The 25,890-nt window shown below is 45.7% G+C and overlaps 1 protein-coding gene across 1 annotated transcript in view; it reads left to right on the top strand.

Annotated features, from left to right (window-relative positions):
* Positions 1-19,003: 19,003 nt before the first annotated feature.
* Positions 19,004-25,890, top strand: part of LOC140207987 (uncharacterized) — a 133,750-nt gene continuing 126,863 nt past the window's right edge. Inside the window, exon 1 of the mRNA XM_072276519.1 lies at positions 19,004-19,174. The gene's annotated coding sequence lies outside the window, so the exon portion shown is untranslated. The remainder of the gene's footprint in view (positions 19,175-25,890) is intronic.

Genomic DNA, 25,890 nt, shown 5'->3' with positions numbered 1-25,890 from the left:
AACTAACATTTGGTCTCCATTGTGAGAAGTTTCTGGGCTCATTCAGTTACCGACAATGTTGTGACGCCGTTGTAGCAGTGAATGTAGTTGCAGTTTAACACGTAGCCTTCGCTGAAATACGCCGACAGTTGAAACAGATGTAGAGTGGAAACTCGGGGTGATGGGTTCATTTTGTGGATTCATAACAGACAACTTTGATTTTTCGATGCAAAACCGCTATCAAAGTAAATTCTTATAATCCAGAACGCTCGCCACCTTTACGTATTAATCACTGTTATTTTGTATCCATAATGCAACATGTTTTAAGTTCAAATTTAAAGGTATTGCATTGTGCTTTAAGGAATTGCTGCAATTTTGAAGGAAATGTACGAAGCGAATCACCGGTGAGATCCGGGGAGAGCGGTTGACATCGCTTGTGAACCATCGGGAGTTTCGAAAATTCAAATGAGGGCCTGTGTATATTTTAGAGTGGCAGTCCCCCGCCCTTCTCCCTCCTCACCCCCTCCCCCAACCCCACTCCATCACACACACGCACGTCCCGTTAGTCTCCAGTCCGTTCTGGAGTTGCTGCCGATGTTCAGTGCACCCTGGAGACGGGCCGTACTTGAGCTCGGGCAGAGTTAACAAGGGAGCGTCTCCTCCCTTAGCGAAGATCCGGCCTCAGTCGTGGTGGCCTACAGCCTGGAACAGCCCCTGCCCTTTCGCTCCCATCCACTGCTTCATCAATATGGAGCACGGTATAGCCTCACTTCTATTCCAGGACCCAAAGCACCCTAACCTCTCGGACGTACCGCGGGCTGCTGTTCCAGGCGCTAAGGAATCTGAAGGAGCGGGAGCCTCCTGGGACTGTGTACAAAGGGGCCTCGCTCGCCTTCCAGGCCCATCAGGAGTAGCCGTTGTTTGGGGCGTTTTTCTCGGCCTCGGCTTCTCGAGAAGTGGTGGAAGCTTTACCGAAGGGATTGGGACCTTCCGGACGGACAGAGGGGTCGCGGTAGGCTCTCCCTCCCGCTTCTCCAGCGAGTGGGAGATACTGATAAGCCATTCTGAGGCGTTCGGAGTTGATTGGGTCCTGAGAACAGGGGCCGCGGGTGGGGTGGGAGCGTTGGACATTTCCCGCAAGTCGGACTGATCAATGAGGCACGCAGTGGAAGGGGGTGCGGGAATCCAGGTTTCCCGGCAGTCGTGGAACCTGCGGTGTTCCTGAACTGAGGATTCAGTGATCTTGAGCTCAGAAGAAGTGTAGCATGAGAGCGCGAGAATATGGATTAGGGCACTGAGGCGCCGCTCCTGGCTGTATGGCCTTAATCTAGCTCGATAGACCACTCTAACTATTTATGGAATAACACAATTCGAGGACCTCAGTAATAAATATGTACTGTATATATATTTAAGTGGCATTCACTTTGTTCCAGCAGCCTCTCTTCGTAAACAAGGAACACACACTAATTCCACAGCTCCGTGCCAGTCTCAAAGTAATCGCACTACGCAACTATTTCCACACACTCCGTTAGTCCCCAAACACATACTGCCCTGTTCATTTCCTACAGCCCCGTGTCAATCCCCAAACCAAGCTTCCTGCCCCGCTTACACCTCAAAGCCCTGTGTCAGTCCACAAATTAATCTCACTGCTCTGTTCACTCCCATCAGCCCTGTGTCAGTCTCGAAAGTTATTAATTGAGGGAAGTGGATAACGATGCCATTAGACTGGAACCTTGGGGCAACAAATCGGGAAGGGGTATGCTCTGTGAAATGCACAACGGAAGTATGGACGTGTTTTAGTCAGCACTTGCATGGGGTTCTGGATATATTTGTCTTTTGAGGCAGAGAAAGGATGGCTATTCGAAGGAGCCATGGTTGACAAAAGATGTCTAACATCTAGCCAAGAGGAAGAAAGAAGCTGACTTAAGGTTTATGAAGTAAGGGTCTGACAGGGCGATAGATAACTACAAAGTAGACAGGAAGGAAGTGGAGAAATGAATTAGGAAAGACAGAAAGGTCTTCAGAATGTCTTTGTGAGAAAAACCCCAAGGCGTGCTAAACGTGTGTGAAGAACAGAATGACTAGAGCGAGGGTAGGACTGGGAGGGATAGAAGACGAAACATGCACCTGGAGTCGGGGCAGGGTGGGGGGGGGGGTAGGATAGTTCCTTAATGAAGATGTTACTTCAATATTCACCAGTCAGAGGGATCTTGCCGCTTATGAGGACAGCATTAACTGGGCAGATCTGCTGGAACATGTCGAGATTAACAGAGAGGATGCGCAAGGGACTTTTGAAAAACATTAGGATAGATAAGTCCACTTGTGTGGTCAGGATAACCCCAGGTTACTGCGGGAAGCGGGTGAAGAGATCTTCGCACCTTGGCAATGATCTTCGTGTTATTATTCACTGCAGAATTAGTGCCAGGAAATTAGAGCATGGAAAGTATTATTCCTTTTGTTCATGGAAGTGAGTAGGGGATGCCTCTGAAGATTATAGTCCAGTGAGTCTTACTTCACTGTTGAAGATGCTTCTTAGAGATAGGACTTATGAAAACCTCTCGAAGCCGAGCTGATTGGGGAAGGTTAGTTTGGCGTTGTGAGGGGCAGATCAAGTCTCACGAGTCTGGTTGACGATGTGACAAATAGTCATAGTCATACCTTATTGACCCCGGGGGAAATTGGTTATCGTTACAGTTGCACCATAAATAATAAATAGTAATAGAACCATAAATAGTTAAATAGTAATAATTATGCCAGTAAATTATGAAATAAGTCCAGGACCAACCTATTGGCTCAGGGTGTCTGACCCTCTAAGGGAGGAGTTGTAAAGTTTGATGGCCACAGGCAGGAATGACTTCCTATGACGCTCAGTGCTGCATCTCGGTGGAATGAGTCTCTGGCTGAATGTACTCCTGTGCCCACCCAGTACATTATGTAGTGGATGGGAGACATTGACCAAGATGGCATGCAACTTGGACAGCATCCTCTTTTCAGATACCACCGTCAGAGAGTCCAGTTCCATCCCTACAACATCACTGGCCTTACGAGTTTGTTGATTCTGTTGGTGTCTGCTACCCTCAGCCTGCTGCCCCAGCACACAACAGCAAACATGATAGCACTGGCCACCACAGACTCGTAAAACATCCTCAGCATCGCCCGGCAGACGTTAAAGGACCTCAGTCTCCGTAGGAAATAGAGACCGCTCTGACCCTTCTTGTAGACAGTCTCAGTGTTCTTTGACCAGTCCAGTTTATTGTCAATTCGTATCCCCAGGTATCTGTAATCCTCCACCATGTCCACACTGACCCCGTGGATGGAAACAGGGGTCACCAGTACCTTAGCTCTCGTCAGGTCTACCACCAGCTCCTTAGTCTTTTTCACATTAAGCTGCAGATAATTCTGCTCACACCATGTGACAAAGTTTCCTACCGTAGCCCTGTACTCAACCTCATCTCCCTTGCTGATGCATCCAACTATGGCAGAGTCATCAGAAAACTTCTGAAGATGACAAGACTCTGTGCAGTAGTTGAAGTCCGACGTGTAAATGGTGAAGAGAAAGGGAGACAAGACAGTCTCCTGTGGAGCCCCAGTGCTGCTGATCACTCTGTCGGACACACAGTGTTGCAAGCACACGTACTGTGCGCATGCGCCGGTCGTGTATGCAGCCTGTTACAGTTGCTCCGTAGTGTCTTACTTTTGAACTTTTGAACTCAGTTATTTGTTGTACTTTTTTCTGACATTAACACGTTGAAGCTGCACCCTCACTAGCACGCTGAACATTGATAAAGGTGGAGAAGCTCATCTGCTATAAATGGACTTCAGTAAAGCAGTTGATAAGGTTCACCATGATGGTCTCCTTCAGAAAGTAAGTAAGCATGTTATCCAGGTAAAGCTTGCTGGTGGATTTGGGATTGACTTGTCCATGGAAGGCAGAAGACGGCATTTTCTCGCTAGAGGTTCTCGCTGTTGACCGGTGGTGTTCGGTGTGGTTCCGTTCCGGGATCCCCTTGTATTAGGGCTTTTTATATAAATGATTTGGATGAGGAAGAAGGGAAGAGTTTGTATCTTTGTAGATGACATGGGGCTTGTTGGAGTTATGGATAGTGTAGAATATTATCCTAGACTACGGCGTCAGGATGCAGAACTGATCTGAGAAATTGCAGATGGACTTCAGCCTCGAATGGTGTGAAGAAATTCACTCTAGAAGGACGAATTTTAAGGCAGAATGCAGGGCTAATGTTCAGATTGTCCGCAGTGTCAAGGAGCAGAGGCATAACGGTCCAAATCCATAGATCCCTCAATGTTTCTTCATAAATTAGAGTAGTTAAAAAGGCATATGCGGTGTCGGACTTCATTAGTCAGGGTCTTGAGTTCAAGAGCGACGAGATAATGATGTAAATCTAAAATCCCTGTTTAGACCACACTTGGAAAATAGTGTTTAGTTCTGAGCGCCTCATTGTAGGAACTATGCGGAAGCTTCAGTGAGGTTGCAGAGGAGGTTTACCAGGAGGGTGCCTGGTGTACAGAGCACATCGTATGAGGACAGGTTGAGCAAGCAAGAGCTTTTCACTTTAGAGTGGAGGATGAGAACTGACTTGATAGGGGTGTACAAGATGAAATGCAGAGGAGAACAAGTGGATAACCAGAGACTTTTCTCCAGGGTGGAGACGGCTGGGATGATCGGGCATAATTTTAAGGTGATTGGAGAATAATAGGGGGAATGCCAGAGGTAAGTCTTTGTACATAGAGATTGAAGAGAGCGTGGAATGATCTGCACTACATTTATCTCTCATCCACGTGCCTATCAAATTTGATGAACACTGAGGCAGATTAAGACCGATGTAAAAGCAATCGGGTTGCTGTCATGGGGAATTTTGACTTCCCCACTAGCAACTGGTTTTTTCTTAGTGCTGCTGATATAGATGTGCCAGCGTTTGTCAGGTACATGCAGAACAGTTTCTTAAACCAGTATTCAGATAACCTAACAAGACGGGGAGCTTGTTCAGAGGAAGCAGGTTCATGGGTCTGGTAAGCGTGATAGAAGACACTGATTATGAATAAGCACATTAATTATTTAATTTAAACATCCTTTAAATTTGAAGAAATCTGGCGACTTTTCATTCAATATTTTCATCTGATCTGATTCTCTTCCAGCTAATTTTTCAGAACCTTGGATTTGATCAGCGAGTCTCTCTTTTTTCAGTTTTTCTCTCAGGCTGGAGAATCCTGGTCTTTTTTTTTCTGTTTAGGATAGTGATTTTTTTTTTTGCTTGCTTTTAATATAAACTTTCTAATAGTCCTTCCTTTCTTCATAAATTGATAAGAGAATGAGTTTACATTCTTTTTTTCTGTATTATACATTCTGTATCAAATTTATACTTTGTAGATCAACACTATGTGTGATTCTGATATTGTTTATTTTACCTTTTGTATGTACTGTTATTGACATATTGTCAGAGATATTCTCCTCCTGTTTGTATACACACTTCTTTTTTTCAAAAACCAATAAAAGGAATGAAAAAAGAAAGAATTATTTATTTACAAACAGTAAAAGGTTCTATCAAATACCTATCTCCCCGCCTCCCCACACAAGTTACACAAGCTACAAAACTATATTCCACAAACAGATACTTCATCTATGCCCCCCGCGTCCCCCGACACAAGTTACACAAGCTACAAAACTATATTCCACAAACAGATACTTTGCCAGGAACGCGCATGGGCCCTTCGATATCTGCAGCAGATTTTCAGTGTTACTTCAGTGTCGACGCTGAGGATGAAAGAGGAGCGAGCCTGCCATACCTGATGTTCTTATATCCCTGAGATACCCGAAGTCGGACACCGGCGCCGTGGCATACAAGGCAACCAATGGCAAGCTGCTACTGCATCATTCATGCGGGCCAATCGATGACCAGCATCTACAGAAAACATGTAAACTAAGTCCTCACATGACAGAGCTGTAGAGAACCTGGTGAGTAATGAGCCTGGCCAGGTGATAAACATTTCACTGAGTAAGCAGTTCAGAAACAGTGAACACAACACCTTAAGGTTTAACATAGCTACAGATCTCTTCCTGTTTACCCAGTATACCTCGGACTTTAGATACAACACTGAGTCCTGCTATCTGCAGAAATTTTCTGTGGGCTCAGTATTATTTGGGTGTATAAGGGGAGGATGGGAAGATGAATACAGGGTCCTGGTGGAGGACTTTGTCAAATGGTGCAAGGCAAATCATCTGCAGCTCCACGTCAGTATGTCAAAGGAGATGGTGATGGAATTTATGAAAACCAAGTCTGTACTGCTCCCTGTTACTACAGCTGATGAGGACGTGGATGTGGTGAGGACCTACAAGAAACTTGGGGTCGACAGATGTGAGTGGAGCACCAACACAGAGGCTGTGTTCAAGGAGCGACAGAGTTGCCTCTACTTCCTAATGAGGCAGTGGCCCTTTGGAGTATGCAGACCTCTCCTTCACATGATCTACCAATCTGTTGTCGCCAGTGCAATGTTCTATGCGGTGGTGTGCTGGGGCAATGACGTCAACACTGTGATGCCAACAAACTGATGAGAAAGTCTGGTTCTATGGTAGGAGGTAAACTGGAAACACTGGAGGCTGTGGTAGGACAAAGGACCCTCCGGATAATCAATTCTGAACAATGTTTCCCACACTCTGCGTGCCACCTTGGCTGAACAGAGGAGCACTTTCAGTAATAGACTAAGTCAACCGCGCTGCTCCAAAAAGCGCTATAGAACGTCACTAAAATGAGTCAACCAGTAGCCGGGGAAGTGATGCCGCTTTCCTGTTAGACTGTTATTAACCTCGGTTAAGCAGAGTTCTGTTTACCAGACCCTGCTATCGCCAACACCCTGTACAATACTTCTATCACTTCTTATCTGGATGGTGCGAACTTGGAAATCTTGTAAGGTTTGACTTGTAAATTTGGACATCTTATTTTTAAGGTTTTGTTCTTTCTTACTTCTCTGCTAATATTTGTATATCTGTACACTTGTACTGTTACTGTGGCACTGAAATGTCCTATCCGTCTCTGTCTAAGGATATGCATGGCCCTGACCAGCCTATTGGCTCAGGGTGTCTGACCCTCCAAGGGAGGAGTTGTAAAGTTTGATGGCCACAGGCAGGAATGACTTCCTATGATGTTCTGTGCTGCATCTCGGTGGAATGAGTCTCTGGCTGAATGTACTCCTGTGCCCACCCAGTACATTATGTAGAGGATGGGAAACATTGACTAAGATGGCATGCAACTTGGACAGCATCCTCTTTTCAGACACCACCGTCAGAGAGTCCAGTTCCATCCCCACAACATCACTGGCATTATGAATGAGTTTGTTGATTCTGTTGCTGTCTGCTACCCTCAGCCTGCTGCCCCAGCACACAACAGCAAATAGTCTCCTCAGGAAATAGAGTACCTTAGCTCTCGTCAGGTCTACCACCAGCTCCTTAGTCTTTTTCACATTAAGCTGCAGATAATTCTGCTCACACCATGTGACAAAGTTTCCTACCGTAGCCCTGTACTCAGCCTCATCTCCCCGCTGATGCATCCAACTATGGCAGAGTCATCAGAAAACTTCTGAAGATGACAAGACTCTGTGCAGTAGTTGAAGTCCGAGGTGTAAATGGTGAAGAGAAAGGGAGACAAGACAGTCCTCTGTGGAGCCCCAGTGCTGCTGATCACTCTGTTGGACACACAGTGTTGCAAGCACATGTGCTGTGGTCTGCCAGTCAGGTAATCAAGAGTCCATGATACCAGGGAAGCATCCACCTGCATCACTGTCAGCTTCTCCCCCAGCAGAGCAGTGCGGATGGTGTTGAGCACACTGGAGAAGTCAAAAAACATGACCCTCACAGGGCTCGCAGGCCTGTCCAGGTGGGCATAGACACGGTTCAGCAGGTAGATGGTGGCATCCTCAACTCCTAGTCGGGGCTGGTAGGCGAACTGGAGGGGATCTAAGTGGCCTAACCATAGGCCGGAGCAGCTCCAGAACAAGTCTCTCCAGTAAGGTGAGTCAGGTGTTTGAGTAAACTCCCACATGGGAGGTTGATCCAGAGTGTTAAGTTGCATGGGATCCATAGGGAACTGTGTTCAGAACTAGTTTGTCCATAGGAGACACTGGGAAGTGGTTGAAGGGACTGATTCTAACTGATTTGTGGATCTTTGTGATCTACATAAATGACCTGGATGAAAATGTACATGGCTGCATCAGTAAATACGTAGATGATACAAAGATTGGCTGACTGGAAATGAATACAGTGGGATATCCTGTAGAACTGTTACAGATATGGGCAGAAAAATGGCAGATGCTCTTTTAACCCAGCCAAATTAGAGGTGCTGCACCTTGGTAGGTCAAATTTAAAAGGAGACAGTACACTGTTCCGGCAAGACCCAAAAGAACATGGTCTCACAAGCAACAAGTTCTGATGAACAGAGGGATCGTGGGGTCCAATTTCATCGCTCTCTGAGAGTAGCTACACAGGTTGATAGGGTGGTTAAGAAGGCAAAATGCATGCTTGTCTTTGAGACCAGGCTCATTACTGCAGCTCTGTCTTGTAAAGGGAGCGGTTTGGGGGTCGTTAGTTTCCTAGTTGGTTGAAAGCCGCTTCTACAATGATGGTCATTGATTGGCCCGTATGAAAGATGCAGCAGCTCTTTTCCGTTGGTTACCTGTTATGCCACGGTGCCAGTGTCCGATTTCAGGTGTCTCAGGGGTATGAGGATAGGCAGTGTGGGAGGCTCGACTCCCTTCTTTCATCCCCAGGCACTCGTGCTCACACTGACATCACAGCCATTGCTGAAGGCACTTTGGGGAAGTCTGCTGAGATATACACAGTGCCACATGCACTCTGAGCTAACTGTCTGTTTGTAAAACATTTAGTTTTCTAGTTTGTGTAACTTAGGAGGGGGTGGTTCTTAGATGTTTGGTTGACATGTTTGAAAATAAGTGGTTTATTTGCTTATTCGCAATGAGTGTCTTCTGTTGCCCTCACCAAACCCGTGAATTTTGACCTTGAGCACAGGAACAGTCAATGGGCAGCCAGCGGGAAGGAGCTGCTGCATCATTCATGCAGGCCAATCAATCACTGGTACAGTAGAAGCGGCTTTTGACCGACAGTGAACTCTCCCATTACATGACAGGGCTTCAACTTGTCTTTGACAGGAACAGTGAATGGACAGCCTCTTCACCCATTCTGTAAATTACTGGCTTCAGACATTCAAAGCAGAGCACTGACTGTAGAAATTATAAATCAGAATATTACTTACAGCACAACAGAACCGAAAGAGTTTTTTTTAAACTGGCTAGTTCCATCCACCTGCACCACAGCCGTCAGACACCTCCCGTATCCAAATTTCACTCTAGAATGAAAATCAAACCTGCATCCAGGACTTCCGTTGGCAGCTCGTTCTACTCTCACCAATGTCTGAGCAAAAAATGTACCCCTCAGATTCGCCAAAAACATTTCACCTTTCAATCTTAACCTACGACCAATGGGGGGGGGGTGTTGAGGGGAAGACAGGGAGGAGACAGAAGGTGGGCAGGGAGCGGTAAGGAGCAGGAAGAGGACAAAGGGGTGTGTTTATACCATCTTTCAAAAAAAGTGATTGCTTGAAGTTACTTGCTACAAACTTGCTGACTGTACTCTGTACATTCTCAACCACGCTCAGCTCTGATTGACTCTCTTCCTCAAGAAGCCTCTCCCCTCTTTCACCATCTGTGAGATCATAAAAAAACTAAAACGATCTATCAGACAGCTTCTCCACCCCTTCAAACCTGACCATGTTTCCTCTGTTAAGACTCTCTCCTCAGCCCCTTCCCTCTTCACTTTCTCACATCCAGATGTCACCAGATCCGAACCGACTGCAGGAAATGTATAAATCACAGGAGGCTGTACAAACCCGTGTCCTTCTCTGTTGCATGGGTCCCTGACTTCATGTCCATCCCCCCCGCCCCCGCCCCCGCCACCAATATGCACTCGCAGCCCATGTCGGTGACGGCTGTTCCCAGACTTTCGGGCTCTGTAACAAACACAAACTTAACAGCAGAACTAGACAGTGATTAATATGAAGAGGGAATTGCTGTTTCCTGAAAGGACACGCGTGCTGTCTGCCCCAATGGACCAGATCCTCCCTAGTTTGCGATTTAATTTGCCCTCGGACCCATTCACCCCGGGGTCACGCAATGTCAATAATCATAACAAATTCTCCCAGAAGCCCCCCTCCCGCCTGTGGTCCCACACCACTTCCCACCACTTACCCTACATCCATCCATAACCTCGCCCCACTCACACAGACAGCTCCCCTTCACTTCAATCCCCCTCCCAGCTTGGGAACCACAACTAACTGATCCCGCAGTCCGGGCTCGGGCGTAAAACTCAGATCGGGGCTGCGGCCCTGGAGAGCCTGCAACCTCCAGCCGTTCAGCAGAGCTCCGTCCCGGCCCTTTCCCACTGCCATCGACCCTCGATTTAAACAAACTCGGGATCAGTCAGTTCCTCACCGCCGCCCGAACAGGAACACCACCAACGACACCTGGGGGAGGATCGGACCGCTCCTGCACTTACCAGGAGTTCGCCGCAGCGCCACCCGTGCTCGGAGGTCGCCATGTCGCCAACAGTGGATGGAGGCCCTCGCGGCTCCACCGGTGGTGGAGGTCGCCATGTCGCCAATAGCACGGCGCTATCCATGGTCGGAGGTCGGAGCGACAACGCAGAAGGTTCGGCATTCCGGCCCTTTCACTTGGACACCCCGACCTCCACATCAACTTCGTCCAGCCGTCTCTGGGTGAACTTTAAAGATGAACAAACATAATTCTTCTCAGCGATCAACTATCTGAATGATTCCGGCTGCTAAAGGAAGGGTCATCTCAAATTTGTCAGTGTTAATTTACCAGGAGAGACAGTCGAGAGGTTGTGTATACACACCGCTATAATTCTGTTTTAGATTTGGATTCAGGATGAAAACGGTAATTAATTTTGTTATACCACTGAACTTATGAGAAATATCTATTAAGGTGTTTTAAAACACAACCGCACCCCCAAGTGACGTCACACTGGCACCCACACGCGCTCCCCATTCGGGATCTGTCGTCACGTGCGCCACACACGCGCTGAAACGGTTTAACGGCTGAGCAAACGATCATCTGACACCTCCCCCTCCCCCTCTGACAACAGAGGGTTTTGGATCTACTGCAATTCCCATTGGTGCCGGGTGATGTCAATCACTGGTTACACCCAATAGCGGAGGCGGACCCGCCGAGAGGGCGTTACCCTCGCTTACATCATCATCCGTTCCCATTCGAAAGCACCGTCAAAGCGGAACAAATCCCAAAGTAAATGTCCGCTTTCTGATTTATTTCCATTTCCCTCCGAGGGAAGTTGGGGCGTTTGTGAAGCGTCTCCTGAGGCCGGAGTCGCTGACGATGAGAGAGGGGGCGGACAGGATGTTTGTCCCGGTGGGGTCAAGAGGGGCTCATCTGTGGAAATGTCTGAGCCCACGGTGGTGGCGATTCACCACATTGGGGGGCAAACACCGGCAGACTGTTGCCCTGCGAGCGGTCATGGCAAAGTAGGGCTAGGAGTGGTGCTGGTGGTCAACGACGGACAGGCCCGGGGTCTTACTGAATGACAGGACGAGCTGGAGGGGTCGAGTGGCCTGCTCCTGTTCCTGTTGTCTTTGTGTTTACAGAGATGGAATAACCGGACTCTCCCCAGACCTGCAGGATGTCCTAGTCGGTGTTGTAGGGACTGGGGCTTGGAGCCCAGTTGTTCCCAAGCTGTGTCAACAATTTGGCTGAGATACCAAATCCAACATAGAAACGTAGAAAACCTACAGCATGATAGAGGCCCTTCGGCCCACAGAGCTGTCCCCAACATGTAGTTAGCGCAGAAATTACCAAGTGTTACCTATAGCCCTCTCTATTTCTAAACTCCATGTTCCTATCCAGGAAAACACCCTACCATATCCGCCTCCGCCACCGTTCCACGCACTTGGCACTCTCTGCGTAAAAAACAACTTACCCTTGACATCTCTCTACCTGTACATTCCTGAGTGTGTTGTTGAAGGAGAATTTATATTTATATGGCAAAATGATGCAAAATTCATTTCTTTTATTTTGTTTGATACAGAGCTTAATAATCTAACTAATCTACATTTATAAGCACAACTTCAAAGTAATTTTGTAATCAAAGTATGCCTTGTATAATGCTGAGATTCATTGTCAGCATTGCGGGCATACATAATCAATCGAAGAGACACAATAGATTCAGTGGAAGACCACACACAACAGGACTGACACAATGTAAGAAAGAGAACAGACTGAGCAAATCCAGAAAATAATAACAATATATAAATAATTGAGCAAAAAATGTCTGAAGCATCAGGTGAAAGGTCCTTGAAGGTGGCTCCATGGATTGTGGGAACGGGTCAGTGATGGGGTGAGTGAAGTTAGCTCATTTGCTTCCAGTGTCCAATGGTTGTGGGCAATAACAACCATACTTTATACTTTATTGTCACCAAACAATTGATACTAGAACGTACAATCATCACATCGATATTTGATTCTGCACTTCCCACTCCCTGGATTACAAATATTAAATATTAAAAATAGTTAAAATTAGTAAATATTAAAAAATTAAGTTAAAAAACATAAATAGAAAAATGGAAAATAAGGTAGTGCAAAAAAAAACCAAGAGGCAGGTCCGGATATTTGGCGGGTACGGCCCAGATCCGGGTCAGGATCCATTCAGCAGTCTTATCACAGTTGGAAAGAAGCTGTTCCCAAATCTCGCTGTACGAGTTTTCAAGGTCCTGAGACTTCTCCCGGAGGGAAGAGGGACGAAAAGTGTGTTGGCTGGGTGGGTCGTGTCCTTGATTATCCTGGCAGCATTGCTCCGGCAGTGTGCGGTGTAAAGTGAGTCCAAGGATGGAAGTTTGGTTTGTGTGATGTGCTGCACCGTGTTCACGATCTTCTGCAGCTTCTTTCAGTCTTGGACAGGACAACTTCCATACCAGGTTGTGATGCACCCCAGAAGAATGCTTTCTACGGTGCATCTATAAAAAATAGTGAGGGTTTAGGGGACAGGCCAAATTTCTTTAGTATTTTCAGGAAGTAAAGGTGCTGGTGGGCCTTCTTGGCAGTGAACTGTGCTTGGTTGGACCAAGTCAGGTCATTTGTGATATTGACCCCGAGGAACTTAAAGCTTTTGACCTGTTCCACTGATGTAAATTGGGTCGTGCGGTCCGCTACTCCTTCTGAAGTCAACAACCAATTCCTTCGTCTTGCTGACGTTGAGGGATAGGTTATTGTCTTCGCACCGTGCCACCAGCTTCTTAATTTCCTCTCTGTACTCAAACTCATCTTTACCCGAGATACGGCCTACAATTGTTGTGTCATCAGCAAACTGATATATTGAATTTGATGGAAACTTGGCTACACAATCATGGGTGTACAGTGAGTACAGCAGGGAGCTGAGGACACAGCCTTGTGGGGCACCGGTGCTCAGTGTGATTGTAGAGGAGAGCTTGTCCCCTGTTTTTACAGCCTGCATCCTGGCTGTGGTTGATGTGTGCCATAACCAATCTCTCGAAGCACTTGATAGCAATTGATGTCAGAGCCACAGGTCGATTGTTATTCAGGCATGCCACCTTGCTCTTCTTCGGCACTGGGATTATCGTTGCCTTTTTAAAACACGAGGGGATCTTAGACTGAAGCAAGGAGCAGTTGAAGATGTCAGCAAACACTCCAGCTAGCTCATTTGCACAGGCCCGGAGAAACCGTCCTGGGACGCCATCTGGGCCCGTCACCTTCCTTGGATTTATCTTCAGGAAGGCACTTCTATCGTCCTTCTTGGTGACGATGGATCTTGATGCCACCAGGTCCGGTTCATCCGGAGGGAGCGGGACGCTCCTCTTCTGTTCGAATCCTGCGTAGAATACGTTAAGTTCGTCAGGAAGAGAAGCGCCACAGTTATTGATATTCCCAGCCTTTACTTTGCGCCAGTGATCAAATTTAGACCCAGCCATAGTCTTTTGGCATCCCTTTGGTTAGCCTGGGCTTTCAGCTTGGCTTGATATTGACTCTTGGTGCCCTTAACGGCTTTCCGGAGTTCACGCCTGGACTTCATGTAGCGACTGGTATCCCCAGACCTAAAAGCCGCAGCTCTAGCCTTTAAAAGGGACTTGACCTCATAATTCATCCAAGGTTTCCGGTTAGGGAATACCCAGATCGTCTTGCGAGACACGCAGTCCTCCGTGCATTTCCAAATGAAGTCTGTGACAGCTGAGGCATACTCATCGAGGTTAGCTGCCGAGTCCTTAAATACTAACCAGTCCACCGATTCAAAGCAGTCATGAGGGACCTCATCCGTTTCCTCAGTCCAACGCGAAACTACTTTTGACACTGTTTCCTCCCGCTTCAGTTTCTGTTTGTAAGCCGGGAGGAGGAGTACGGCCTGATGGTCCGATTTTCCGAAGTGAGGTCATGGGACGGAACGGTAGGCATCCTTGACTGCTGTGTAGCAGTGGTCAAGTATATTCGGGCGTCTAGTGGGGCAGGAGACATGTTGGTATAACTTTGGCAGCGCCTTTCTGAGGTTGTGATGCTGCTGCAAGTAAGTGTTTCGCTGTGCCTGGAACTCCCTATACTTGTGCACTCGGCAATTAAACTCAATTGAAAGTGAGAAACCTCCTGAGGTTTGAGTAGTGATTGTATCGTCAAGAGGCTTCAGGGTGACAGAGGGAAACTGAGTGGATGGGGACAGGTCAGCTGGCAAGGAGCGGTCACCCACTTCTGCAGCAGACACAGAAACACTGTGTTTATATCGTGAAGGGACTGATGTGCAGTGGGTAGGGAGGGAGGTCAAAGGTATTTACTGGAAGAGTTACTGGGTAAAAGACTGAAAATATCCTCTCACTCTTCCTTGAGCTTTGTTGAGATTGCAGCTAAAAAACTGTGTAAAATCCTGCTCTCTTTTCTCACAGAGGTTCGTTGTGCAAAGAATGAACTCCTGGAGCACCTCAGGCAACACACGCAAAACACTGGAGGAAATCAGAAAGCCAGGCATCATCTATGGAAGAGGGGAAACAATCAACATTTCAGGCTGAAATCCTTCATCAGGACTGGACCTCAGCCACAAAGGCAGCATCTGGTGACAGAAATGGTTAGTTGAGATTTTGGGTCGATGCCCTCGCTCTGGACTGTAAGTGGATGGGAGATGACCAGAGAAAAAAGGGCTGAGGTGTGGGTGTTTGACATCAACTATAGAGCGAGAGCTGGATCCAGGAGAGGGGAGGTGAGAAGTTGGAAGTAGTGACAGGGGGATGGAGGTGAGTGTTCAGAGTCACACAGGGCTGTTGAAGATGGAAATTAATTGCACAATGGTTTAAGAAAGAGGTTAGGTAATATTTGTCATAGAGAGCAGAATGAAGATTCTTCATAACGATCCCAGAATGGTGTGGTAATCCCAGAAGAAAGATGAAATGTGGGAACTGTTCCTTTTAGAGAATTGAGGACTGAAAGGTGAACTGATTGAAATGCACAACATCATTAGTGGTTGAAACAGGGGCCACAATAGCAGAAAAGTGGTGGGCTGTTCAGGACTGGGAGGAGGAGAAATGTCTTCCCTCAGAGTATAGTGAATCATGAGACTCAAAGGGCTGTGAAGACTCAGTCAGACTCCTCACATAAGGCAGACGTCACCAGATGAGCAGGGACTGCAGAAAGCACGAAACTGAGGATCGGGCAGAAACCTCAGGCGGCACCTGTGGAGGGAAATGAACAGCTGACATTGCAGACCCAGACTGAGGGTCAGGGGACAGTGAGGGGAAGGGGTGAGGGCAGAGCTGGGAAGATTTAGGTAAGTGTGAGGTGGATCCGGGGGAGGAGAGTGATGAAGGGTGGAAGTAGTAATCGGGCCTGGGAGATCACAGAATAAATTTACTCTGAAATATGAAATGAAATTACACACAGGTCACCATATGCAAACCTGAGATTTGTTTACTTGTGGGCATACACATTAAATTGAAGAACCAGAATAGAATCAATGAAAGACCGTTCCCAACAAGGCCGACAAGCAAACACTGTGATAAAGACTATTGTGCAAATAAAAAAGTGATCCCCTGATGAGGACAGGCTCATGGACGTCTGGGTCCCTCCTGAAGTCACTAATCAGCTCCCCGGTCTTGCTGACATTGAGTGAGATGCTGTTATTGTGGCAACACTGGGCCAGATTTTCAGTTTCCTTCCTACATGCTGATTTGTCACCACACTTGTTTCGGCCTATGCCGGGGCTATCATCAGCAAACCTGAATATGGATCGGAGCTGTGCTTAGAAGGGTAACTTTGAAGGTATGAGACGTGAATTAGCTAAGATAGACTGGCAAATGACACTTAAAGGGTTGACGGTGGATATGCAATGGCAAGCATTTAAAGATCGCATGGATGAACTACAACAATTGTTCATCCCAGTTTGGCAAAAGAATAAATCAAGGAAGGTAGTGCACCCGTAGCTGACAGGGGAAATTAGGGATAGTATCAATTCCAAAGAAGAAGCATACAAATTAGCCAGAAAAAGTGGCTCACCTGAGGACTGGGAGAAATTCAGAGTTCAGCAGAGGAGGACAAAGGGCTTAATTAGGAAGGGGAAAAAAGATTATGAGAGAAAAATGGCAGAGAACATAAAAACTGACTGTAAAAGCTTTTATAGATATGTGAAAAGAAAAAGATCGGTTAAGACAAATGTAGGTCCCCTACAGACAGAAACAGGTGAATTGATTATGGGGAGCAAGGACATAGCAGACCAATTGAATAATTACTTTGGTTCTGTCTTCACTAAGGAGGACATAAATAATCTTCCAGAAATAGTAGGGGACAGAGGGTCCAGTGAGATGGAGTAACTGAGGGAAATACATGTTAGTAGGGAAGTGGTGTTAGGTAAATTGAAGGGATTAAAGGCGGATAAATCCCCAGGGCCAGATGGTCTGCATCCCAGAGTGCTTAAGGAAGTAGCGCAAGAAATAGTGGATGCATTAGTGATAATTTTTCAAAACTCTTTACATTCTGGACTAGTTCCTGAGGATTGGAGGGTGGCTAATGTAACCACACTTCTTAAAAAACGGAGGGAGAGAGAAACCAGGGAATTATAGATCAGTTAGCCTAACGTCGGTGGTGGGGAAAATGCTAGAGTCAGTTATCAAAGATGTGATAACAGCACATTTGGAAAGTGGTGATATCATCGGACAAAGTCAGCATGGATTTGTGAAAGGAAAATCATGTCTGACGAATCTCATAGAATTTTTTGAGGATGTAACTAGTAGAGTGGATAGGGGAGAACCAGTGGATGTGGTATAATTGGACGTTCAAAAGGCTTTTGACAAGGTCCCACACGGGACATTAGTGTGCAAACTTAAAGCACACGATACTGGGGGTATGGTATTGATGTGGATAGAGAATTGGTTGGCAGACAGGAAGCAAAGAGTGGGAATAAACGGCACCTTTTCAGAATGGCAGGCAGTGACTAGTGGGGTACCGCAAGGCTCAGTGCTGGGACCCCAGTTGTTTACAATATATATTAATGACTTGGATGAGGGAATTAAATGCAGCATCTCCAAGTTTGCGGATGACACGAAGCTGGGTGGCAGTGTTAGCTGTGAGGAGGATGCGAGGAGGATGCAGGGTGACTTGGATAGGTTGGGTGAGTGGGCAAATTCATGGCAGATGCAATTTAATGTGGATAAATGTGAAGTTATCCACTTTGGTGGCAAAAACAGGAAAACAGATTATTATCTAATGGTGGCCGATTAGGAAAAGGGGAGGTGAAACGAGACCTGGGTATCATTACACACCAGTCATTGAAAGTGGGCATGCAGGTACAGCAGGCGGTGAAAAAGGTGAATGGTGCTGGCATTTATAGCGAGAGGACTGGAGTACAGGAGCAGGGAGGTACTACTGCAGTTGTACAAGGCCTTGGTGAGACCACACCTGGAGTATTATGTGCAGTTTTGGTCCCCTAATCTGAGGAAAGACATCCTTGCCATAGAAGGAGTACAAAGAAGGTTTACCAGATTGATTCCTGGGATGGCAGGACTTTCATATGATGAAAGACTGGATGAACTAGGCTTATACTCGTCGGAATTTAGAAGATTGAGGGGGGACCTGATTGAAACGTATAAAATCCTAAAGGGATTGGACAGGCTAGATGCAGGAAGATTGTTCCTGATGTTGGGGAAGTCCAGAATGAGGGGTCACAGTTTGAGGATAGAGGGGAAACCTTTTAGGACCGAGATTAGGAAAAACTTCTTCACACAGAGAGTCGTAAATCTGTGAAATTCTCTGCCTCAGGAAACAGTTGAGGCCAGTTCATTGGCTGTATTTACGAGGGAGTTAGATATGGCCCTTGTGGCTAAAGGGATCAGAGGGTATGGAGGCTAGGCTGGTACAGGGTTCTGAGTTGGATGATCAGCCATGATCATACTGAATGGCGGTGCAGGCTCGAAGGGCCGAATGGCCTACTCCTGCACCTATTTTCTATGTTTAGCCACATGGTCATATGTGTAAAGCAGAGGGCTAAACGCACAGCCTCATGGTGACCTATGCTGATGAGGTTGTGGAGGAGATGTTGCTGCCAATCTAAACTGACTGGGAACAAACTTTTGAGAATCTGCATATCATGAGCTGGTCCCCACCACAAGTAGGAGCTGAGGATTCCAGAAACCATTTCAGAGTCTATCCTCTAAAGGATCCCTACATGATTCGTTACTTTTCGATGACTGACATCGGGCAATGATTAATTAACAGTAATAACAATCGATATAAAACTGACCGGCGTCTGCAAGGCAGCCGCCGGAGCGTCCAGTAGCACAAGGGTATATTGAGACCAAATTTGAAACGTATTGTTTAGGTTTGAGGGGGTGATAGTATTAAATGCCGAGCTGTCGTCGATAAAGAGCATCCCGATGTTTGTACCTTTGCTGTCCAGATGCTCCAGGGTTGAGTGAAGAGCCAGTGAAACGGCAGCTACTGCAGCTCTGTTGCACCGAGAAGCACACAGTCGCGGATATCATGCTGCGCATGCGCTGATCTCCGGCTGGGCGGCCGTTTCCCTCCGTCCTTCCGCATTCAGTGTTACCTCGGTCCGGAGTTTGGGGAAAGTTTTCGTCCGTCGAGAGAGGCTCCCGGCTCACCGGTGAGTATTTGCGCCTGTCGCGGAGTGTTGCTGGTCTGATATTCGGCAGTGTCCCCAGTTCAATTCACCGAACAGAAAAAAACACTTTAAAACGGATAAATTGTACTTTCCGGACGTAGCTCCACTTGTACGAGTTTCTGCCTTGTCGGCCCGTTCAGGCAAGGCAATCAGATACAGATCTGACACACACTCTCGTTTTGTACAGCCTGTGATTCCTGATTCTTACTCTTTATAGTGTTGCCGCCGCCCACTGCAATGGGAGGTTAACAGGAGCCACATCCCACCTCCCAATCTTATTGTAATTTAAAAAGTTCACCAGGGCCCTACACGACTTATCCGTCCCTGAATATCCTGCAAACAAGCCACCGCAGATCTACCCCAGAAGACAGAGGACCAGAATTAGGCTATTTGGCCCATTGAGTCTGCTCTGCCATTACATCATGGCTGGTCTAATTTTCCTTCTCCCTGTATCCCTTCATGCCCAGACTAATCAAGAATCTATCAAACTCTGCCTTAAATACACATTAAACCTTGGCCTCCACAGCTGCCTGAGGCAAAGCATTCCACAGATTCATCGTCTCTGGGTAACGACATTCATCCTCATCTCCGCACTGAAAGGACGTCCCTCCATTCTGAGGCTGTGACCCCTGGTCTTAGACCCTCCCATAAAACGGTCCCGAGCACTGAATCAGCACTGAATAGCACTGGCATATGTTGTGAAACTTGTTGTTTTGTGTTACATCCGTTAACATTTTCTAGAGTCTGGTAACATCCAGGATCGCATCAAACTCCTGATGAAATATAGCATGCTATTTGTAATTGTATCCATATGTTAGGCCCTGCATAGATCTTCAAAGATGTTGACAAACTGAAACTTGAAGCTGCTGGCACCACCCTTCCACTGCTCTTCCCTCTACTTCCCCTTCCTGAAATCCACAATCAATTCCTTGGTCTTACTAATTTGAGTGCAAGTTTGTTGTTTTGTTACTGTTCGACCAGTTGATCTACCTCACAGCTGTACACCTCCTTATCACCATCTGAAATTCTGCCAACAATAGTTGTGCCATTGGCAAACTTCTGGTTGTCCTTTGAGCTGTGCCTAGCCACACAGACGGGTGGAGAGAGAGAGTAGAGCAGTGGGCTAAACACGTATCCTTGAGGTGCACCAGTGTTGACTGTCAGGAAGGAGGAGAAGCTACTTCTGATCCGCATAAACCATAGTCTCCCGATGAGGAAGTTAATAATCCAGTTTCAGAGAGAGGAACAGGGGCTCAGGTTTTTGGTGCTTGTCAATTAGAATGGAGTGTATGTTTGTGATGAACGTGAAACTGTAATCTTTAAAAAGCAGTCTGATGTAGGGTTTACTCTTGTAGTTCCATCTGGCCAACATCTCCCTCATCTTGAACCAAAGATGTTAATCTTAGGATCATTATCCTCCACTCATTCTGTTGACTACACATGGACACCTAGCAGGTGTGCTATGGTCACATTATATACAGATAGAGGTAAAATTTACCTCAGAGGACACTTTCCAGTCCTTGGAAAACTTGTGCCTGCTGTTGATATGTAATACGACTGTCCCACCAATGCATATGGCAAAAAAGACTTGATTACTCACAGGCAGAATAAACAGTTCTCATTGGCACTGAATCTATTAAGTGTTTTCACGACACTTGACAACAATGTGAATCCCTTTCAAAGGGCAGGTTACATTATTCCCCCATTGTGGAATGTGGAACTCTGCAGCAACATAATAGTCATAGTCATGGTCATACTTTATTGATCCCGGGGGAAATTGGTTTTCGTTACAGTTGCACCATAAATAATAAATAGTAATAAAACTATAAATAGTTAAATAATTTACATATTATTATACCAGTAAATTATGAAATAAGTCCAGGACCAGCCTATTGGCTCAGGGTGTCTGACCCTCCAAGGGAGGAGTTGTAAAGTTTGATGGCCACAGGCAGGAATGACTTCCTATGACACTCTGTGTTGCATCTCGGTGGAATGAGTCTCTGGCTGAATGTACTCCTGTGCCAGCCCAGTACATTATGTAGTGGATGGGAGACATTGTCCAAGATGGCATGCAACTTAGACAGCATCCTCTTTTCAGACACCACCATGAGAGAGTCCAATTCCATCCTCACAACATCACTGGTCTTACGAATGAGTTTGTTGATTCTGTTGTTGTCTGCTACCCTCAGCCTGCTGCCCCAGCACACAACAGCAAACATGATTGCACTGGCCACCACAGACTCGTAGAATATCCTCAGCATCGTCCGGCAGATGTTAAAGGACCTCAGTCTCCTCAGGAAATAGAGACGGCTCTGACCCTTCTTGTAGACAGCCTCAGAGTTCTTAGACCAGTCCAGTTTATTGTCAGTTCGTATCCCCAGGTATTTGTAATCCTCCACCATGTCCACACTGACCCCCTGGATGGAAACAGGGGTCACCGGTACCTTAGCTCTCCTCAGGTCTACCTCCAGCTCCTTAGTCTTTTTCATATTAAACTGCAGATAATTCTGCTCACGCCATGTGACAAAGTTTCCTACCGTAGCCCTGTACTCAACCTCATCTCCCTTGCTGATGCATCCAACTATGGCAGAGTCATCAGAAAACTTCTGAAGATGACAAGACTCTGTGCAGTAGTTGAAGTCCAAGGTGTAAATGGTGAAGAGAAAGGGAGACAAGACAGTCCCCTGTGGAGCCCCAGTGCTGCTGATCACTCTGTCAGACACACAGTGTTGCAAGCACACATACTGTGGTCTGCCAGTCAGGTAATCAAGAATTCATGACACCAGGGATAAAACCACCCTTTAACATCACCATCTGTACCCAGTGCTCTGTTGGTCAGTGTAAGACATGTAATGTGACATAAGGGTCCCTTGTCTTCAAGCCATTCTTTTATCTGCCCTCCTGATACCCAGTTTGGTACTTGATATGGATCAAGTTGTAATAAATTTGTGCCAATCATGGCTATTAAGCATGTAGACTATGTGGCACAAATCTCAGTCTTTTGTGTTTCCTTCGTAGTTGAGTCTATATGGTCAGTAACCAGGTTTGTTGTACCTTGAAGGGGCTTCACTGCATCCAGAGTTACCTGGGATACGTCATGAACAATCTGATTAGTCTGGTACTGATCTTGATAACCTTCTCCAGTAATACCGTATCCTGTATTTTCTACTGAAGGGACTGTATTTAGCTTTCTAATTCTACTATATTTAAGGTAGTAACAGTGAGTACCCCTGAGGCATAACCTGCTTCCAGTAATTCTAATCATCGCCGTTTCCTTCTATCAGGTTTAAACTCTCTCCTGCTTCATTGCCTTCCAAGAATGTGAGTGAATAACTGTCTCATTGTAGGCGAGCACCATTATTTTGGTTTGATTAAAATTTACCTGCAGGTGCTGGTATCTTGGTGCCAAAGTGACAAATTTGCTTGCATCTTCTAACACTAATCCCAACCCCTCTGTGTTACCCTGGGCTCTGGTATCATTTAAGTCACTTGAGGGTGTGGGGTGGTGGATGGTTGATGGTCTAGTAGTTTTGAAAAACCGGAAGGGTCCTGGGCCTTGAAAGTATAACTTATCCATGTCCTTTCATGCCCTTCCCATCTACTATCCTGGTGTACGATGTCCTCCTGTGAATATTTTATAATGATTGAAACGACAGTTGAAAAATGCTTGGTGTGACCACCTCAACCGATAGCCTCTTATGTGAGTCGCTATCCAGCTCAACGTTCACATGAGTCTGCTCTCACCGTACTGTAACCTTACCATGGCTATCATTACCTGAAAGCTGTTCAGTAAGTGGGCCTAAAAGCTGATAATTATTATTTCCTCTGCGATACTTCATCTTGAGAATTTTATTTCAGATCTGTACATTTGCAACTTTTGGAATTTGGAAGGTTTTTGTCCATGCCCATCACACCATTCTCCCAAGCATAGCACATATTTGAGTCCTCTTTCTCTTTTGGTAGACCCATAAGCCTAACCTGTTGTTCCTTCTGCCTTCCGATCTCACCAGTCTGTGGCAGCCATTCCTGCCCATTTAGCACCTTGCTTTGCAAATCTCCTTCCAACTTCTCTATTTTTGTTTTGATTCAAATGGTCCCTGTAGATAATCTGCTGTCATATCATAATGTCCGTGCTATTCTCCAGTACCTGAAGGTTATCTGCAAGGAAGGCAGAAAATGTTAATATCCTTTACAACTGCATCTCATCCCTACAGTGTCAGGGCAGACTGAACAAATCATTTCGATTCGACCACCCAGCAACAGCTGGATAAATGTGTGTGTTAAAATGGTGGGGCAATTAATGGCAAACTGCTTTTTGAAACAACCTAGTATTTAAATTGGTAATTTGCATGACAAATACTATGATTGCATCATAACTATTTTTAAAGGAAATTCAAATGTAAAAATTACGATGTCTAAAGTCTTGAGCAACATATTTTATGTTCTGTAAAAAGAAGGCACTCTTGTGAGTAAAAACAACTTTTAGGATTGCTCCCCAAATATTCCAATCTTCCAAAATGTTAACTTAAAATTCCTAATTTAACTGTCTACCTATGGGCAATTTCCCTCTGAAATGAGAGGGTCTCATATCTGGAATAGAGATGCAGAAATTTCCGTTACCTTAATCTGGATTCTACATGGCCAGTGTGGAATCTGGGTCTCTATGTGACAGTTTTCATTGAAAAAACATAAAGTAACACTAAACGAAAACAAAGACAGGACAGAACAAAAATCCATGCTGGTAATTTTCTTCTTTCAATACCTTCGTAAGTAACTGCAAAGGTTAGAATGAACAGTTAATTCCCACTATGGAAAACTCCAACATTTCTTTTGGCACCATGTCAGTGCGCATCGGCATTCTTAGGTCCCATTGTTCCACCTCAGACCTCAGTCCCCTAACACAGACTGTGTAAGTTTTAGCCTGGCATGTCCTGTCAAAGTGCAGCACCTTGCAATTGTCTATGTTAAACTCCACTTGTTATTTTTCAAGCAACACACACAAAAAATGCTGGTGAACGCAGTAGGCTAGGCAGCATCTATGGGAATAGGTACAGTCGACGTTTCTGGCCGAGACCCTTCGTCAGGACGATCTGAAAGAAGAGATGGTAAGAGGTTTGAGAGGGGGAGGGGGAGATCCAAAATGATAGGAGAAGACAGGAAGGGGAGGGATAGAGCTAAGAGCTGGAAAGTTGATTGGCAAAACGGATACAAGGCTGGAGAAGGGAGAGGATCATGGGATGGGAGGCCTAGGGAACTTGGTAGTTCTACAGTCATTCTACCCCTCGGCCATTATGTTCTCTAATGAGTCAGTCTATAACCCGGGAAGTGAATATCCCCTTCAGTTAGATTGTTTGAGGCAACTTATTTTTTGTTCTTTTCTTACTTCTCTTCTAATGTTTATGTATCTGTGCATTTGTAATGCTACGGTGCCATTGCAATTTCCTTTGGGGTCAAAAAGTATTGATCTATCTGTCTTAGCCTCAGCTCCACTTTCCTACCTGTTCACAGTAACAATGGAATTGCAAAATAACTGTGAGGACATACTCCTCCCCAGGAAAGTGAAACGTATTCCATCACACACCTGACATGACTGATATGTAAGCAGCTAAAGAACTCTTACAAAAGGTGTCAAAAGATTAGTCTCATGTCTGGGGCTCTTCTTTCGTAGCTCATTCACTGGTGAAACTATGTGCTGTGTGCTGATTTCAATTATTGTATCACATTGCCAATTCATTAGCATGGGCAACATGCTATATTCTCAGTGAAGGTCCACAATTTATTTTTGAAACCTTGCATGTAAGACTGTAGATGGAAACGACAAGCACCATTGTGCATATTTGCACATGAAGCAGCTCCAAATTAAGTACTATGGTGCATATGTTTCCATAGCTGTGAGAATCTCACAAGTCGCAAGTTGTGTTTGAAACTTCGAACACAATTCACTCTCTTTTTCACTATTATAGATCCTAAAACATGAGAATGGAATAAAGCTGCTTTTTCTACAGACCTGTGAGTTGGTTTTTATCTGTTTGTTTCATTTATTGGTTCCATTCCCAGAGCACTCATCCTCCGCTGATTCTTTTATGAGAAATGCACGATTTGAGGAAAATTGCCAAGTATTGACCATTTTTATACATGGCTTTTCAACATTCAAGTTAGTCCAGTAAGCCTAGTAGGTTGTTAAGCAGAGGTATGGCTGATTAGCTCCGATGGAGAATCACAGAACCATCCAACAGTGCTTCTCCTTCAGTCCAAACTAGCAACTGCCAACAAATAATTTTCATTTATATACGCCAGGCCTCATTGAGTACTTTTCTACTAATTAAATTTTCAGTACATATGAACCTGCGATTAAGAAGAAGGGTAATTTAGATGGAAATTTTGTTCCTATTTGACAATGTATCGTAGCGATGGGTTATACCTGTACTTAGAATGAGCCAATGTCCTTCTAGGCAGGACTGGTAGAGCTTCTGAGGTCAATTTAAACTCGGTTGGTCAGGGGATGGGAAAGAGAGTGTTAGGTCAGATGGTGGAGCAGTTGATATAAAGGTCGATGCAATGTTCAGAGAATGATAGGCTGTGGAAAGGGTATCACTGGATGAGTTGAAATGTGTTTAATTCAGTACAATAAGTATTTAAAATAGGAATAATTTAGAACATGTTTCAGTCTGTGCATGATACATGCTATCACCATTACA

Source organism: Mobula birostris, chromosome 13 (genome assembly GCF_030028105.1).
Source record: "Mobula birostris isolate sMobBir1 chromosome 13, sMobBir1.hap1, whole genome shotgun sequence".
Lineage (NCBI taxonomy): Eukaryota > Metazoa > Chordata > Chondrichthyes > Myliobatiformes > Myliobatidae > Mobula > Mobula birostris.
Note: the sequence above shows the minus strand (reverse complement) of the source record. Positions and strands in the feature narration are given on the sequence as shown.